The sequence below is a fragment of the Vidua macroura genome, chromosome 6 (assembly GCF_024509145.1).
Source record: "Vidua macroura isolate BioBank_ID:100142 chromosome 6, ASM2450914v1, whole genome shotgun sequence".
Classification (NCBI taxonomy): Eukaryota; Metazoa; Chordata; class Aves; order Passeriformes; family Viduidae; genus Vidua; species Vidua macroura.
The window spans coordinates 31039058-31056006 of NC_071576.1; the positions used below are offsets into that span (position 1 = coordinate 31039058).

At 37.4% G+C, this 16949-nt stretch overlaps 1 long non-coding RNA gene across 1 annotated transcript in view; it reads right to left on the bottom strand.

The window, feature by feature from the left end:
• LOC128808584 (uncharacterized) overlaps positions 1-16949 on the bottom strand; it is a 42662-nt gene that overhangs the window by 24105 nt on the left and 1608 nt on the right. The gene's annotated exons all lie outside the window — the stretch shown is intronic.

A 16949-nucleotide genomic window follows, 5' to 3' on the forward strand; every position in this document is an offset into this window, starting at 1 on the left:
ATTTTGGCTGGTAAATTGGCAATTGGGATTGCCTAGGGGAGTGGACAGGGGTAGAAACTCTTTTACTGAACAGATAAGAATTCTGAACACAGCAGGAAACACAATCTACAATGCTTTCCAAAAATGCTGGCACTAATATTAAACATGTATACCTCATCCCACTTGAGTAATAAGAGTACTGTGACTTAAATTTATTTCTCATAGTGGGGAAAAGCATGTCCCACTGTGATAAAGCACTAGAATAACAATGAGACAACCTGGAGCATGAGCTCTGTGCTCTTCACTGTACACCTGTGCTGTAGTGCACCAGCCAGGCCCCATGGCCCCTCCATCCTATGTCCTGCAATCCTGTGCCAAATTGAATCCCAACTAAAAGACTGCTGGTAATGTTGCTGTGCTGCATGACTTCCAAGCTAAAGTTCTAGCCGATGAGAACTAATGGCAATGGTATTAACTATTAAAGCACTATTTGAATGCTAAAAACATGAATTCTATATTGTTTTGTACTTCCTGCTAATTTTTCCATCCTGATCCAAGAGGAACTGCAACAAAGGGTCTGTCCCTGTCTTCCAATATCCTTATTTTATAATCCAAGAGAATCTGGGATATAGAAAACACTTCTGGTCAGTGGGAAAATATCTCATCTGCATAACTGCAAGGTCCATTTCCTAGAACTTGCGTGACCCAGTTCCCTAAACGTGTCAATTCCTACTACGTTCCCTGGACAAGCTCAGCACAGTGTCGTGCACGTGTCCCATCTGCAGGACGCTTACCCTGATCCAAGGATACCTGCAACAACAATGTGGTTTTACTGCTGAATCTTTTTCAGGATCAAAAGAAAGATGATGTTGCTTAAAGCCTTCCCCTGAGTGCCACAGCCAATCTTACTCCACAGTAAGAAACACTCCTTGCTTTCTCGTCCTACTCTCCATTTGCTCTATATCAAGCTACATTTGGATGTGACGGGAAGTACAGCCTCTACTTGAATAATAAGGAAATGTGGTTATGCAGTAGCCCTTGGTGATTTATTGTTCTTTAAAGAAAAATATGGGGAAAGGAGCCATCAAACAGTTCAACCAGGACACCATACTTCAAGTTGCATCTCCCTGTGTTTAGCAGATGACAAAGACATTGAACATCAATAATGAAACCATATGGACTAAATTTCTTACCCACTCCATTCCCAGTTCCACTTTTTCTTGTGGCAAAGTCTGGTTTTGGCATTTGATATGTTCCAGTCACCCTCCCATCCCTTTGACTAAATTAGTTGCATATGTAGATCTGTGTTTGTGTGTTTTCTAATATCAGATAGCATCTAATACTGCATCTCTTTCAAATGAGAGTAAGAGAAATGGGCACAAGCACTACATTTTGCCAGTAGGTTTCCCTACTGTCTTCTCAAAGAATGTAACACTCTTCTCCTCAGACTTCTCTCTTTTTTTGCCTTATCTTCATATATCTTGAAGAGTTCTTTGCGTGTTAATTTCTGGTAGCTAATTCTCCTCTATTAAAAATACAAGGATTGTATTAGTAAAACACATAGAAATACATAGAAATAAAAAATAAATAGATAAAAAAATAAAGTTTTAAAAAAGCTGAAAAAATCAAATTACATTAAGAAAATAGCAACAGGCAAATGTGATCCCACACTATTTCCTAACTTGTGGTGTATGAGGAGGCAGTGATGGATTTCAAGCTGTGAGTGTTTTATAACTATACTGAAAAAATAGCATTTTATTGTAGGTTTGTTTCAGACCTCAAAAGCCTAATGATGGTCATGCCAAAATAGCACAACATGGAAGTGGTAAAATAAACCCCAAGCAGATGCCTCATAGGAATATTCTGTGCTGTATGATTGCAGGGTTTTACTAGGGAAGGCTTTCTCATGCAGATAGTCCAATAGATCAATATGAACCTGCCAGTCTTAGTGAACATTTCTGTTCTCTGTGAAGATATAATTCCTCTTCCTGGTCCTTAAAACTTGTTTACTCATGTATTTTTGCATTACAAAACCTGAGAGATTCATATATCATGCTAAATATACTAGATCACTAATGCATTGCAGAGGAAGTCTACTGAAAGTAGAAAATAAAATTTTCAGTGATACCACTATGAAAATCTTAATATTTTGTAGCCTTTTCAGGTGCATTACTGCAATTTTCACCAATTCTAGTTTCCATATATGAGTTACCAGACACATGCATTTGAGAAAAAGGATGTGTAGTATACATAGAAGAATGACTCACAGAAGAAAAGGGCAGAAAAAGAAGGGAGAGAAATATCTAAAACTGGTAAATGGGTGGCAAAAGAGAACACAAAATCAGAAAAGTGTGAAGCCAAATCAGGGACAGTATAAAATCTAAAAATAAAGCTTTCAAATAGATACAAATAGGAGTAGAATTAGTCTGATCTTCTATAGGGGATCTCTCCTTAAAATATTATTTGCAGTCAGATTGAAAGGGATTTTATTTTAAATGCTGATCATATTTGTGAGGTGCAGCCTGAGAACCATGATTTATGTAAAGAGACTCCTACGTAATATTAAAGAGAATTATTTGAAGCTAGAGAAAACTATTCCAGCTCAGCTCTTCATCACATTGGCTGATTAATATTGACTTTCTAGCCTTTTGTGTATTGCCTGATACCTGCTACTGCTTTTTCCAGCTGGTTATTATCTGCTCAGCAGTAAGAGGAGAGAGCACCATTTCTTTTACCTGGGTGGTAGTTATGTGTTAGTAACAATCTTGCTTGGAAAGACCAAGTGATTCATCCAATGATGGAATGGGGTATCCTGATCCATCTGAAGGTGGCACAGAAAGAGCTTCTGAGTCTCTGTGGGTTTTGAGATGAAGTAGGATTTATTCGTGATGGTGCAGCAAAAGAAATGTTCTCAGAACTGTTTCTAAGAATAGCAGGATGACTTCTATAGCAATCCTGTGAGTAATTTGAGAGCAGCATCTATTCTGTGTTTCTGAATTCCATGAGAACATTTGAAACATAAATATATATAATTGTACAACAGCCTTTTTTTATCTGATTTTTTTTTCATTTAAAATAGCTTGACTTGCATAATAAATTTTCTGTGGTCTATAGTGTTTGAAGAATCTTTGTGTTATTTGGAAAGCAAAAGCATGCACCAAACTTTGGGCTTCATATTTCATTACCTTACTCTGCGAGCTAATGACAAAAGTTTATGGAAATGTAAGTGGCAGATTTGAAAATGAAAGATCTGGGAGCTTTAGCAAGGCAGTTGAACCACAAGAGAATCATTCTCAGAAGATTCATTAAGATGCTGGCAAAGTTTCTTCTATGTGTTTCATTTAATAGAAGCAATCACTATACAGTAGCTAGCATATATGATCAGTGAAATATGCTCGTGGCCAACATAGGAGATCGTAATGGTCTCACAGTTTGAGGTAATCCCAAAGCAAATATCAGCCACTCCCCAGTCTTGAAAGCCATTGATTAAAACTCTATTTCTAATGGAAAATCAAATAAAAGCATTGACATGGTTAAAGAAAGGAAAATGCGATGCGGAAAGATTAAAGGACAGACATCCCGATTTAGCTGAACCCAGCTGAATGCAGCTGAAATGTTCAGATGATTAGTAGTGGCAAGAGGCAGCTCCTTTTGCATTCTCAAAATCTTCAAGTTGTTGGTCCCAACGTCAGACTGCTTCAGGACTGCCATGTATCTAAATCATGAGATCTAGAGAATGTTACTTAGCAAATTATTGCAAAACTATCTATTCTCAGTAACAGTGTCTTTCCTTTGGAGACATCCCTTGTACTGCTGGGTTGACAGATATCAAAGAGACTGTTTCCTGTAATCTAGAAGAATATGATTTCTTTACATGTCATATATATTAATGGCTGCCATAAGCTTATATTTCTCAATAATATAATTTTACATTCTCACACCAGGCAGAAATTTAATCCCAAACCTTCTATAAGCCATACAGCAGCATTTCTAAAAGCAAAAACTGAAACTGTATAGGTAAACATATGCATATTTGGAAGTTTGTAATATTTGTTAGATCAGTAATAAAGTGAAGCACAGAAAATTCCCAACAATAGGCGCATATGAGTCGTAGAACTTGAAAATATATACAGGAACAATAGGCCATAAAGAAAGATAGCCTGAAAGTTCCAGTTAACTGCTGCAGTCAATGTGAGCTACATAAATGCTAAAGTAATAAAAGCTAGAAAAAGCTTATTGCTACATATTGCAATCAAGTTCTCCACCTCAAAATTCAGCAATATTTTGAAAGTTTATAAGTAGTAAGAAATTTAGCACCAGATCAAGAAAAATGGCCTCCTTGATTATTGCACTATCTTTGTCCCATTTTGTCTATTCCTGCACTTTAAAAAATTTTAACAAAAATCATTTATCCTACCAGATCATTATTAATATGAAGCAAAATTTTTCTGATGGTTTTAGGAGATCAGAGACAAAAAAATAAACAAATGTGCTGAATGACTGTTTTGCTTGACTCCTTCTCATTCCTGTAGATAAACTTACTTTCTTTATCTGTTTTGAACAATGTTTATAGAAGTGCTTTTCAGATGGTATTTTTATTTTAAGAGAGGTAATTACTATGCTGATTCAGGAGGGTATAACAGCAAAGAGATAGTATCTCAAGACTTCATTGCTGGTAATCTAAAAGACAAGAGTCCAAAGAACATGCTCAAAGAGTATTTTTCACTGGATGGCCTTTTGCAGCTCACCAGGAGTCTGTGTCCTCAGCACAGCATATTTCTAGTCCAATGACTGAAAAAAAAAGTTATTTGCTTTTACATTAACATTTGCTTTTGCACACTAGGTGGATTTCTGTATAAAATATTTGTCAGTCAGCGGCTTTCTCCATTGACTTTAAAGAAAGTTTTACTCTTTGATGCTCTCTTGAGGTTTATATTTTTAATTTCCCAAAATGCTTTACCAATCCACTTTTAGCATGCCCACTCTTACTGTTCTAAATTGATGCATAGCCAGTCAAGCTAAATAACAGTTCCCAGCAATCTCAGATACGCAGAATTTTCAGGTACACAGTTTCTAGTAACAGCAGAATAACGTGCAGTTAACATATCAGAGTGAAATCAAGAGACCTAGAATCAATTCATGCTCTTACCACAAAGATTCAGTACAACCTTGGGCTAATCATAGCAGAAAAAAAATATACAACACATAATCCTTGGGCCTCTGATGACTTAGGTGTCTCACTCACAATCTAGTCTCCCTAGCCAATTCCAGGCAATAGACAGATAATAGGTGTCTCCCATTTCTGTCTGCAAACATGATTGGACTTCCACTCCTCATTGGATTATTCTGTACATGCTCATTCAATGGCAGTGCAATGAAGCCCAGATTTTGAGAACCGGAGACAGCAGCATGAGAGCCTAGCAGGCAGGTATAACGTCATGGAAGAAAAATTGCTGGAAATGTTTATTAATTTTGAACTGCTTCATTTTTCAAGAACAATTGAGATATAAATTTCCAGAAACAGCTGGAACATCCTCTTCTGAGGATAGGCTGCCTCAAGAAGAGACAACTGAGAAGCAACCTTGTGTGAAGGGAGGTGGTCAAGAGGACGGAACCAGATTCTTCTCAGTGCTGACTGAGGAATAGGACAAGAGGCAATGGGCAGAAACTGATGCACAGGAGTTCCATTTAATTATGAGGAAGAACTTCTTTACTGTGTGGGTGACTGAGCACTGGAACAGGAGTCTTTCTCACTGGAGATATTCAAGAATTGTCTGGACACAATCCTGTGCCATGTGCTCTAGGATGACATGGAGGTTGGACCAGATGACCCACTGTGGTCCCTTCCAACCTGACTCATTGTGATTCATGTACGAGATATGTGTTCATATATATATGTATGTGTATCTGTGCACACACTTGTGTATGTGTGCATGGCTATACATGCATGTGTGTCCATGAATGAGTGTGTGTGTGTGTGTGTGGGTGTGTGTGTATGAAAGACATTTTAAAAATGAGGGTACTTCACAAGCATTTAGAAGATTGATTTAGCAATAGAAGAATTCAACCAAAAACCCAGAGCACATTTCCAGCCATGTGCTCTTCATTGTACTTGTCTGCATTTCCATCTAGAATGAATAACTGGAAACACTCTGTCAGTACACCAGATCACAAGAGGAGCAGGATGCTTCTTAACTACCACACATTTCATAAAGGAGAAAAGGCTGTTTGCTGTAGTGTAAGTCAGATCAGGCTGAAGAGAAGCAATTCTGTCTCTTCCTCCCACACACAGACAATTTACACCTGCACAATTCAGCTGTGCTGAAGCATTTTAATCAATCTCAGAAAATCAAGAATAGGGTTTAAAATTCCCTTCTCAGGGAAGATCAAAGATATAGGAATGTCATATCATATATGTTGCAGCTGTATGTGCAATGGAAATAATTAAAAATAGTTTCTAAAACCATACTATTTTTTTCATTTACTTGTGAATTGGATTTAGTCATTAAATTAACTGAACACTGTTCTTTGTACAGCAAATACATGTACTTTGTTATTTACAGTGGGAGATTTTTTTTATCCTTACAGAATGTGGAGGCTAAGAGGAAATATGTAAAGCATTACTATTATCCATGATTCATTGACAACAGGGCAGTTTTTGTCCATACTTCTTCAGAAATGGTGTTTCTTACAATAGTGCCAACTAAGAAAAGGAGCCCATTTTTCTAAGCACTATGGAAACAGAATAATCTTAAAACAAGCCCTACCTCAAACAGTTTACAACCTAAGGAATGAGAGAAAGCAGATAGGGGTTGTTACTCTTTATGTCTTGCCTTGTATAATGAAACTGTAAAGAATTATATAAATTGTTGCTAGTTCTGATGTAGCTCTGTGGTTTGCAGATTAAACTGAAACTAACTATGGTTTCTGCCGTACTGTTCCAAGACACATTTGAATGTCTGGATCTGAATGAACCTGACAACCTTCTTTCTCACAAAGGCATTTAGTTTTACTTCCACAGTTTTTTAATCAACCTTAGATGAAAGGGGAGACATGCTGAAGGTTTTCTGGTGCCTTCTAATCAGAATTCTAAATCAGATGAGGCTTCAAAATCAGATCACATTTCTTTGTACTTAATCTGAATATTAATACTGTTTATTTGCCCTTAATTGTTCTGAAGTTGTTAAAATGCTCTCATATAAACTAGTGAATTGCCTGCAAATGTTAGCAGACTGAGGTAGCAGAGGGAAATTTGGTGGACAAAAATAGCTTTAAGGCCTTGAATGATAATTCTAATATCTTTGGGAGAAAAAAAAAAACCAAAAAAAAACCAAAAAACCAACCAGTTATCCTGTCTCTACTTCTTCTGTTTACAAAATGCCGCTTCAAAACTCATTTAAAAATATATGCAGGAACAGTGGTCTCCATGCCACCTTACAAACTGCAGATGTGTTTCTCATCAATTGTTGAAAGGAAATCATCAAGCTGCAAAAAGGCAGCAAGTAGAGTTCCCAAAGCACTGCTCTTGGATTAGTCCTGTTTGCATCTGGATGGATGTAGATGTCACTGAAAACAGCTGCGCTTATGAGATGGACTAACAAAGCAAAATAATGGCAACAAAGGGAGATATTGCACCAGAAAAACTGGGTAACTCTGGGGACTGGAGTAGCAGAAATGAAATTCAAACATTAAAACCAAGCATTTTTAAACTAAGAACAAAAGTTCTACAGTAAAATCCAAGCTTTTTAGCTAGAGGACACCCAGGAGGAGGACATGTAAACATCAACTGGATACAAAAGTATTTGAGCTATCAATCTGCCATAACCAAAGAAAAAGAGAAATACATTAATAGGCTATATCAGGGATAGGGAAGGATTAGTACCACTAGTGTAGAACCCCGGCAATCACCCATATGAACTGTTCTGCAAAATTCTATGTTCAAGAAGAAAGAATTCAAGCTAAAGTAGTTGCAGAGATGGACTGTTCAACTGGTGTTGGAAATGGAGAGCCAGGCATATGAGAAGACAATAGAAGATTGTGGTCTGGTTCATCTAGAATATGGGGACTGATGTCATGATGGACTAAATATATCAAGGGGGGAAATAACTATTTAAGGTAGCAGACAGTGTTGTCACAAGAACACTTGGGTATAATCTGAATAGATTGAATGAACAGATTTAGGCTGGATATTATGATGTTTTCTCTTAATTAGGGAATGAAGAGAGAGACCATCTTCCCACTAACTAGGGAGGAGAAACACATTGGGTGTTCTAACACAAGAGTTTGTTCTAACACTAACAGGTCAGTACAACAGAGAAATTATCTAACCTAGGTGCTCATGTGAGCAGAGTCATGTAAATTAACTTAATGTTTTTCTGTCCTTATTACTTTATAGAATTCTTTTAGCTATCTATGCAAAACTTCATTTTTGAATTAAAGTGATATTTCAGCAGAGTAACTGAACCCATTAATCCTTTATCTACATACCCAACCCCACTGAATTAATCAAATAAAATACATGGGTTAAAATACTGGAAGTCAACTATTTTTGCTCAAATGATTCATGTGTGCCATGCTGTGCTGTGTAAGATGGGGACTCAGCCGTCCAAAAAGGTTGTGATATTATTTTAAATACAGTGTTTTCCAGGGTTTCCCAAAGGCCAACAGTTTAATTCCTTCCTATTTGGTATGTTTACCATCCATTGTATAAAACGTTACTATAAAAAGAAATTTGTTAGTTGTATTGCTTAAACCCTGGAGAAGTCAAATATTCCTAGAGAGCTGTTGAGCAGGCATTTTACTGTCATATGCATGTAACACTGAAATATGTTGAAAAGAACTAATACATTTTTTTGGCACATTTGTCCCTAAACTTGTGTATCTGTGATCTGTTCACTAACAGGTACTGCCTTAACATCTGACAGACTACAGACAGCTTCAACATCTTTCCATTTGTAGCTGACTGTGATGTCTCAAAAGAATTAATTTCACCATTGATAACTCAATTATTCTTGAGAAAGTAGAGAAAACAATGCAAAAGTATTTATGGAGTCCGGTCTTTTTTCGGAAGGATTGTGTCCTTTTTCTCTATAACTCTCTGAGAGTTTCTCTATATCTCTCTGAGATCCAAGACTACCTTTTTATGGTTTACAAGTTGTTGTTGTAATCAACTTGGCTGCAGGCCCAAAGCAAGCTGTGTGACTCAGTGACAGTTGCAATCAGTGCAACCGGGAAAAAGACAAAGAGCCAATACATTTGGAATCCACAGCAATGGATGAAAATGTTTGGAGAGCTTTCCAAGAAGTCTATTGGTTGGAGAGTTTCAGATTAAACTGATGTTTAAAATATTAAATATCATTACTAAGGAACATGTATACGGCATCTAATGCTGCCTCTTTTTTTTTAAAGATTATTATGTTTCAATTAGATACAGTTTTGTTAATACCCCACAATAAAATGTGTCAGTGTTGCTGTGCACTACAAGACTATTATTTAGGAAATGCTTAGACATGTTTTAATAGCAAGTTACACTATCTTAAAACTGCAAAGAGGTATGCATGAGCTTAACTCCTAGAAACATCAGTGAAATTTAAATATGGCCTAGACAGAAAATCAGTTGATTTTATTATGATCATGTGCCATCCCAGAGCCCAATACATCTTCTTAATAAATAATGTTTCCCATTCATATTTTGCAGATTGCTTTGAAATAAAAAATGTTACTTCAGTAAAAGATATCTAAAATTTTTCTTGTTGTAAATGATAAAGTCCCTTGGTACAAATTTATTGTGTAAATTCTTTCACAAGCATTTTGGTAACATTTGTGTGATCTGCTTGTGAGAGCAATCAGGAATCCACGCTAACACTCTAGGGAGGAGTTGAATCTAGGGTGAGATACAGACGATGTTAAATAGTTACACCTGTTCTGCACTTTCTGCAAGGAGAAGAAAAATGCACAAGCATATGAGAATGAGTTAAAGATATCCTGAATAACTCCAACTTATGTAATAGTACTCCCACTTTCTCTGCTAGCAATTCATTGCTTCTTCATGAACAGAAATGTACTTTAAAGTCACCCACAATCACACATATGAATACAGTCCCACTCACACATTTGTACAGCGATTCCTATATTACCTTGTATCAAGTAGCCTAAAAATGAACTTTTAAGGAAGAACATACAATACACATTTTAAATAGCCCTGGGAACTCAGCACATATATCAGTGAGAACTGTGACATGTCCCCTTGTCACAAAGAGCCTTTGCTTACATAAAAATTGCCAGATTGGCTCAGATTAGTTGTCCATTGAGTCTTGAATCCTGTTTTTGAAGGTGACAAGTACCAGATGCTTCAGAGGCAGGTGCAAGAAACCCCCATACTGAACACTTATGTAATAGAGAGGGTTCTTCCTAAAATCAGGCAGTTGGTGGGTGGCTTGTGCTTCACAGCAGGAGAGTTTATAATGCCATGAAATGTTTATCTTCGTTATGTAACCCTCGATGTGATTACCCATCTATAGTCAGCTTGGGCAAAAAGTGCCACAGGGCTTTTAATAAACACTGCTAATCAAGACCTTGTTTTATTTCTCAACTGAGAGACATCAGAGCAATTGAGGATCTGAGAGACCCTAGAGTATTATACCAATTTGCCAGCCTGATCATCTTTTACAATATAGAAAGTACTCTTAAGTAGAGTTTGTTTGGCCATCTAAAAGGCGAGTGTCTGCTCTAAGCTAGTCACTAAACCAGAAATACATTCCAGTGCTGATAACTAGAAGCAGTGAATTTTTAGGGTTACACATGATGAGCTTGAATTGGGGAAGTAAGCAATAGGACTTCAAGTTCTTCTTGGGAAAAAAAAAAAAAAAAAAAAAAAAAGTCTTAGGCAAATTAAATTAAAAATAGCCCAGACCTGAAGCAGACTACAATTCTAAAATAATATTCATAATCTCCACTACTCTAGATTAAATACGTTTTTTTTTTTTTTAAATAAAAGGATGAATTTGCTCCATAGTAAAGAAGTAAGAATGGAACATTCCTATGTTGCAGTAACAACATAGGAATGGAAACATGCAGTATACGTACCAAAAAACTCATCTATACAGGATGTTTGGTTCTTAAATAAGTTTGTATTGGTGTTTTAGATTTTTGCTATACTTCTCCAAGTTAAAGCTTTTCTCCAAGAGGCAGCATGCATGTATAATGATTAAATTTAATTTGTTTGATCGCACAATCATGTCATTAGTTAATATAGCACAACTCTATGTGGCTTCTGGAAATAAGGGCACATAGAGTAGTCATCATATTGCTTTGCAGCACAAGACTATTTGTAGGAAAATAAGTACAGTGCAGAAAGTCTCTGGGTTTAACATTCTTTTAAACTAAATTATTTTGATGAAATGGCAAAAATAAGCATGGTGGAAGAAGATATTGGAGTAACTGGGCACCTGAAGTGGTACAAGGCAAGTTCCCCCTTTGCTATCCTGTCACTGTGCAGTCTATTTTCTAAAGCAAGGACTATGTGCAATATTCACTTGCACTTGAGTTAACACTCCATTCAGACCTTGTTTATCCATTCCTGATTTCTTTCTGCTTCTATCGGATCAGAAGAGCTTGAGAGAGTTATGTATCTGTTTGCATATCTGAGGTACCCTTAAAAATAGAGTGGATATTTCCATTCTCATTTCTAGAAGTGAGAGAAATCAGGGTGGAATAAGAATTATCCTCCCATGGAAGTCAAGTGATGTAGGAACTTACTTCCTCATGACTGAACATACTAAATGGTTGTGCAAATGCTCCTTGATCATTTTACTGAAAAAAAAAGGTCTGCTTGAACTCCCTGCAGTGGTAAGTTGAAACTTACCCATCTGTGCCCTGAAATGAATTAAAAGTCTGCATAAAACTGACCACAGCATCTCAGCTGCAATCTCTTCAACAACATTGCAAACTCTTGTTCCATCACACCAAACCCTGGAAATATTCTAAATGAATTGCTGAAGACTGCACAAAACAGGGTTGCAGGGCTGGGAGAAGAACCAGGACTGCTGATGGGTGATTCTGTGTTCAGTCCATTAGGCCACAGTTTCCCCTAGACAGGGCATTTCTGCATATGGTATAGAAATGTGTCTCCTATTTCTATTTCATATGGCCTGAAATGACTGCAATTAATCTGTCCCCAGCTGCTGGCCAGCAGGTACCAGTGTAATTTCTGAATATATTTGGGGCTTTCCCTTTGGTTCCCTTTTCCCTTTGGATCCTGATTCCCAGGATCAGTTTTCAGATCCTGAGAACTGATTTTCTAGGTGACTATTGATCATAACAAGTCAAAAAGCAGAAAAAAAAAAAAAAAGAAACACATGAAAGCTTATATTAAATTAAGAACAATATTCTAAGTAAGATTTTAGCATGTTCTTCACAGAAAAATTACTTCTTAGCATAACCATTTGTGAACAAATGAGATTGCAGCCTTTTTAATGCACTTAAATAGTCTGTTTTCTTCCTTGGATTTACCCAAATTTTGTACCAAGCTACACTTTAGGCTAGCACAACTCACCACTGCCTCCATAAAAAGCAGTTTTGCACTGTCACCATCTTCTTGCTCCCTTCTCCATGTTATCCATTCTTGGGCGAGTGTGAGTGTTTATCTAGTCACGTGGTTAGCTGGAAATACTGAAAGACTAATCAGGGTGGTTTTCCCACGCTAGTTGTAATCTAAGTGAACATCCCAGTGAAGTACATTGCCCAACACACAGATATTTGGTCCACCTAAGGTGCCAGATAGGGAAGGGAACAGAGGAGGAGGAAGGTGGGGTTGTTTTAGTAGCAATGCTGTCCTAACTGGCCTTACCTTAAAGCATGTAAAATATCACCAAAATCAAACATATACTAATCCCAAAGCACCCTGTGAGCATGCTCCAAAAGGATAGAATAAACTTCCTGAACTGATACCACAGATCACCACTGCAACTGCTGTGCACATCAACCACATCTGCCATATCAACATCACAAGATGTGTTCCCCATTCTCCCACCTGGGTCTCCATCTTTCCAACACGTAGCAGTAATTTCTATCCAGATAGTTCTGGGTTATTGCAAATCATAAACTGGAGTAATTTATGAAACTTTGATATTCTGATGAGTTAGATCCATCTTTAATATATTAGAATTGATAAGGATTTAACTCTAACATTGTTTTGTATCTTGCCAGAAAACAATTTTTGAGCCAGTAGCATCAAGTAGAACAAATGATTTTTTTATCCCATGTGCGGTAACAGGATTCCTGCTTAGAACTTAACAAAATCTGACTTTGCTGATATACTAATATAGATTTAATCAGCTCGGTTTAGCTAAATCCTTATTAAGATGTGTGTAATGACCACCCAGTGTTTTATCTCACACTAGGATTGTGAATGAAAGCTACTGCAGAAGAAATTCCCAAATGATCTAATAATTTTCCTCAAAATGGCAGAACATCCATCTGACTTTCATTTTTTGTAAAAGTATCATTAGCATCTGTATACAAACATAAGCATCACGGTGTTTTGTGGAGGCAGAGTTCAAAACTTTAATATTTAGGACTTAGAGCTATTAATTGGTCACTTAAGTTCTGCAATGACTGACTAATCTGGATTGCATTACTTAACTTCCACTGATCCTATTATGGATTTTAAGATGTGAATGCCATGCAGATCAGAATTATGCAACCTAACCTCCATAATACATCCATATATAATTCTTCTGCCACACACTCAGAGTCCTGCTTACTCCGTGGCCACTCCTGACCACCTCTTTCATCAGAGGTGTCACAGACACATGTGGAACTGTTTCAAGGAATGGTGAATAAGAAGACTGGGCCAAATGTATATGTTTTGTACATATTTTGCCCATTATGGTATTTGGTGAGTGATCTCTCTGACCTTATCACAATCCACAAACCTTTAGTTATGTTTTCCCTCCCCAGTCCAATTGCAGAGGGGAGTGACAGGGATGCTCTGGTGGATGCCTGGTGTCCAGCCAGGGTCAGTCCACTACACTCACACAGATTTCTTCTTGTATGCTATCTGGTTTCCTAATAATATACATTACCTTCATTTTGCTTTAGCAGTAACGGTTGCCTACCCAGTTCTCATTTCAAAAGTCCCACAGCTATCAAAATGTTACAGCAGAGCAATGGCATTGACATATAAATTAGTTTTTGTGAAGTGCAACTTAAGAGGTATTTGATATAGGAAAACATCAAACGCAATGTAAGAAATAATGATTTTTAACCTCACTTGCCCTTTTCCATACTGAGCATATCTTGTCTCTAGCTAAGGAGTCACCTCTGTACCCACACCAAAAAGTAAGTACATTTCAGCAGCTCTAGTGAATAGAGTAATAGAAGCTTTCCTTTTTAGAGGTAACTTTTCCAAGTCATAGCGAAGGTGGCCAAATTTCAACTCAGAACACTTAAATGGTCCAGATTCTAACAACAGAAAGCAAAGAGGCACAGAATTTACAAAGACAAGGCCCCAAAACATGTGGTGGTGGGAACAAAATGTAGTAAGTTGTCTGAGGTGTCTGAATGGTGACATATATGCCTAACTTGCCTCTGCCTTGTTTGCACAGGCAGGACTCACACATACTACAGAAATAAACTATTTGCACTGAAAACACCTGTTCACTTAATTCTGCTCAAAAGAATCAAACATGGAAAGCCGTGAAACCAGCTGCTGCTCAGCAAAATAATACCAGTACTCCAGGACTGTGTTCTTCCAGCTTTCTAGCCTGGACAGAGGAACACAAACAAACAGGATTTCAGAATCGAGACGCAAATCAGAGCAGATTTTCTGTCCTCTTTAGGATATTCAGGTAAAGGGAGGGAAACTGACTGCAAGATCTCTGCTTCACACACTGCTGCATGAGACTGCTTGCAGAAATCGAAGGACCTACCACAGGTGAAGAAGCAGTGGGTCCTTCTCCCCTTACTACCTCCACACAGAAAAATAGAAGCCCAGGATAAGTCTCACATTTTTCAGTTGACAACTGAATACACATTTTATTCTTAACAAAGAAGCTCATGAAACCTTTAAGGAGACTGAAATTATTTGAAATTATTTGTGGTATATTAAAAACCAGTTCATTTTATTGAATTGTCGCTATGAAAATATTTTTATATTAAATATATTTAAGGAATTAGCATAAAAACCACACACCTAGATTAATTATCTTATCAGCATTGTTTCTCATTCTTCAGATGCAATGAATAGAGCTATACCACCAGACAAACTGAATTATTCTTGAGCATTCTTGTACAGATTCATGTAAATTGACTTATCTTAATCAAAACAACAACTTACAGAATGTTAAATAATTTGACTTTAAAGCCAAAAGAAAATGGGAAATAAATTAGCAGGAAGTCACATTAACTTGCCAGTCACAAGACAGGAAGTTGTCTGAAAGTATTCTTACTGCTAAGTAGAATATTATATTGTGGCCATAGCCAAGTTTTAAACACTTTTCATGTGAATTGTAAAATTATATAAAAGTGTGCTTGTAATGTTTAGTATCTGGCTGAGGTTATGCCATGAATAACTGTTCCATTTTTGAATGTACTTTTCTGAAAAAAAAATACGTTTACAAAACAACTGGAAATTTTCCCCTCAAAGCCTTCTAGATAAAGAAGCAAACTTTAATACTGCAGGTTTGAGATATGTGCTGCTTGAAACATGTTAGTGTCTTTATCAGATAAAGCATGATAACAGTTTACTGTAATTGTACCATTAAGTTTATGGTAGAACCCTTTTATAGAACCATGGAATTTCGATCCCTGGGAATATTGCAACATAAACTATCTAGAAATGAAACATGCCTTTCCTTGCCTTTTAGGTAAAATAAAAATATATTTTGTTTACAATGCTCTAAGTAACCACTCCACAAAATAAAAATCTGACTAAAACTGTATCTGCTTAGTGAAAAGGAACTATTTCCTTAACAAAAATGCTACATAAATGCAATACTGCCCTGGGCATTCAAACAAATAATGCAAGTTTATAATCTGGCCTTCAGTGATGTGAGGCACTCCAGATTCCCTTGAAATGGTGAAAATTCCTTCTCCTGATTTCCCATGTTCCTGTCTCTCCCTCTTGGGAAAAAGTCAGTCAACAGTAGTGTGGGAATGAGACACATTATTATTGCCAGTGGAGCTTGCCCCATCTTTTTCAGAGAGAACAGGTCATTGCCACTCCTATTGTACCACCAGAGCAGGGGAAAAAAAATCTCACAGTTACAGGAAAAAATGAAATGGGATCACAGTTGACAGAGAAGGTTCTTAGAGAGTAGCTGTGAAAAAGTGAGGAAGAACACAGGAAGCCTGGTATAATGGAATGTGCATTGGGAAAGTGACGTCTTACAGCAGCAGCACCACTATGTTTTGGGTTCTCCATGAAGCTTGGACAATGAAATATATCACTTGGCAAGCATGCATGCAAAGACTAAGAAGGAAGAAATAAAAATCCAACCGAAAGACAAAACCACAATATAATCTTTTATTATAACTTAATTTACTTGATGGTCTGTCTGACTCATGATTTTTGAGTCCTCCGGGTTTGCAGCTATTCTCCACTTTTTCATCAGATCAAGCAGCACATTTACCATGTAAGTTCCTGAAAAGGGATTTGGTTGCTGCTGCTTCTTGATTTCACTGCTTTACCTAAATCAACTACAAATGCTTCCATTTCAGCGTGCATTTAGAAAAAGGGACGACTCAAACTTACACAAACCCTCTCGTGCCGTCACTCCCTTAGAACCGCATTTACGGAAATAATTACAAAAAGGGCCCCGCTCTCCACGTCTCCGGAGAGCACACTGGCACCGTCTCACACGGCACCGCTCGAAGCAGCGCAGCCCGGGCTGCCGGACCGCTCTCCTCGGCTCGCCAGTGCAGCCGCTCCACGCCGCGTCCCAGCGGGGCCCGGGGGGCTGAGGGCGGCC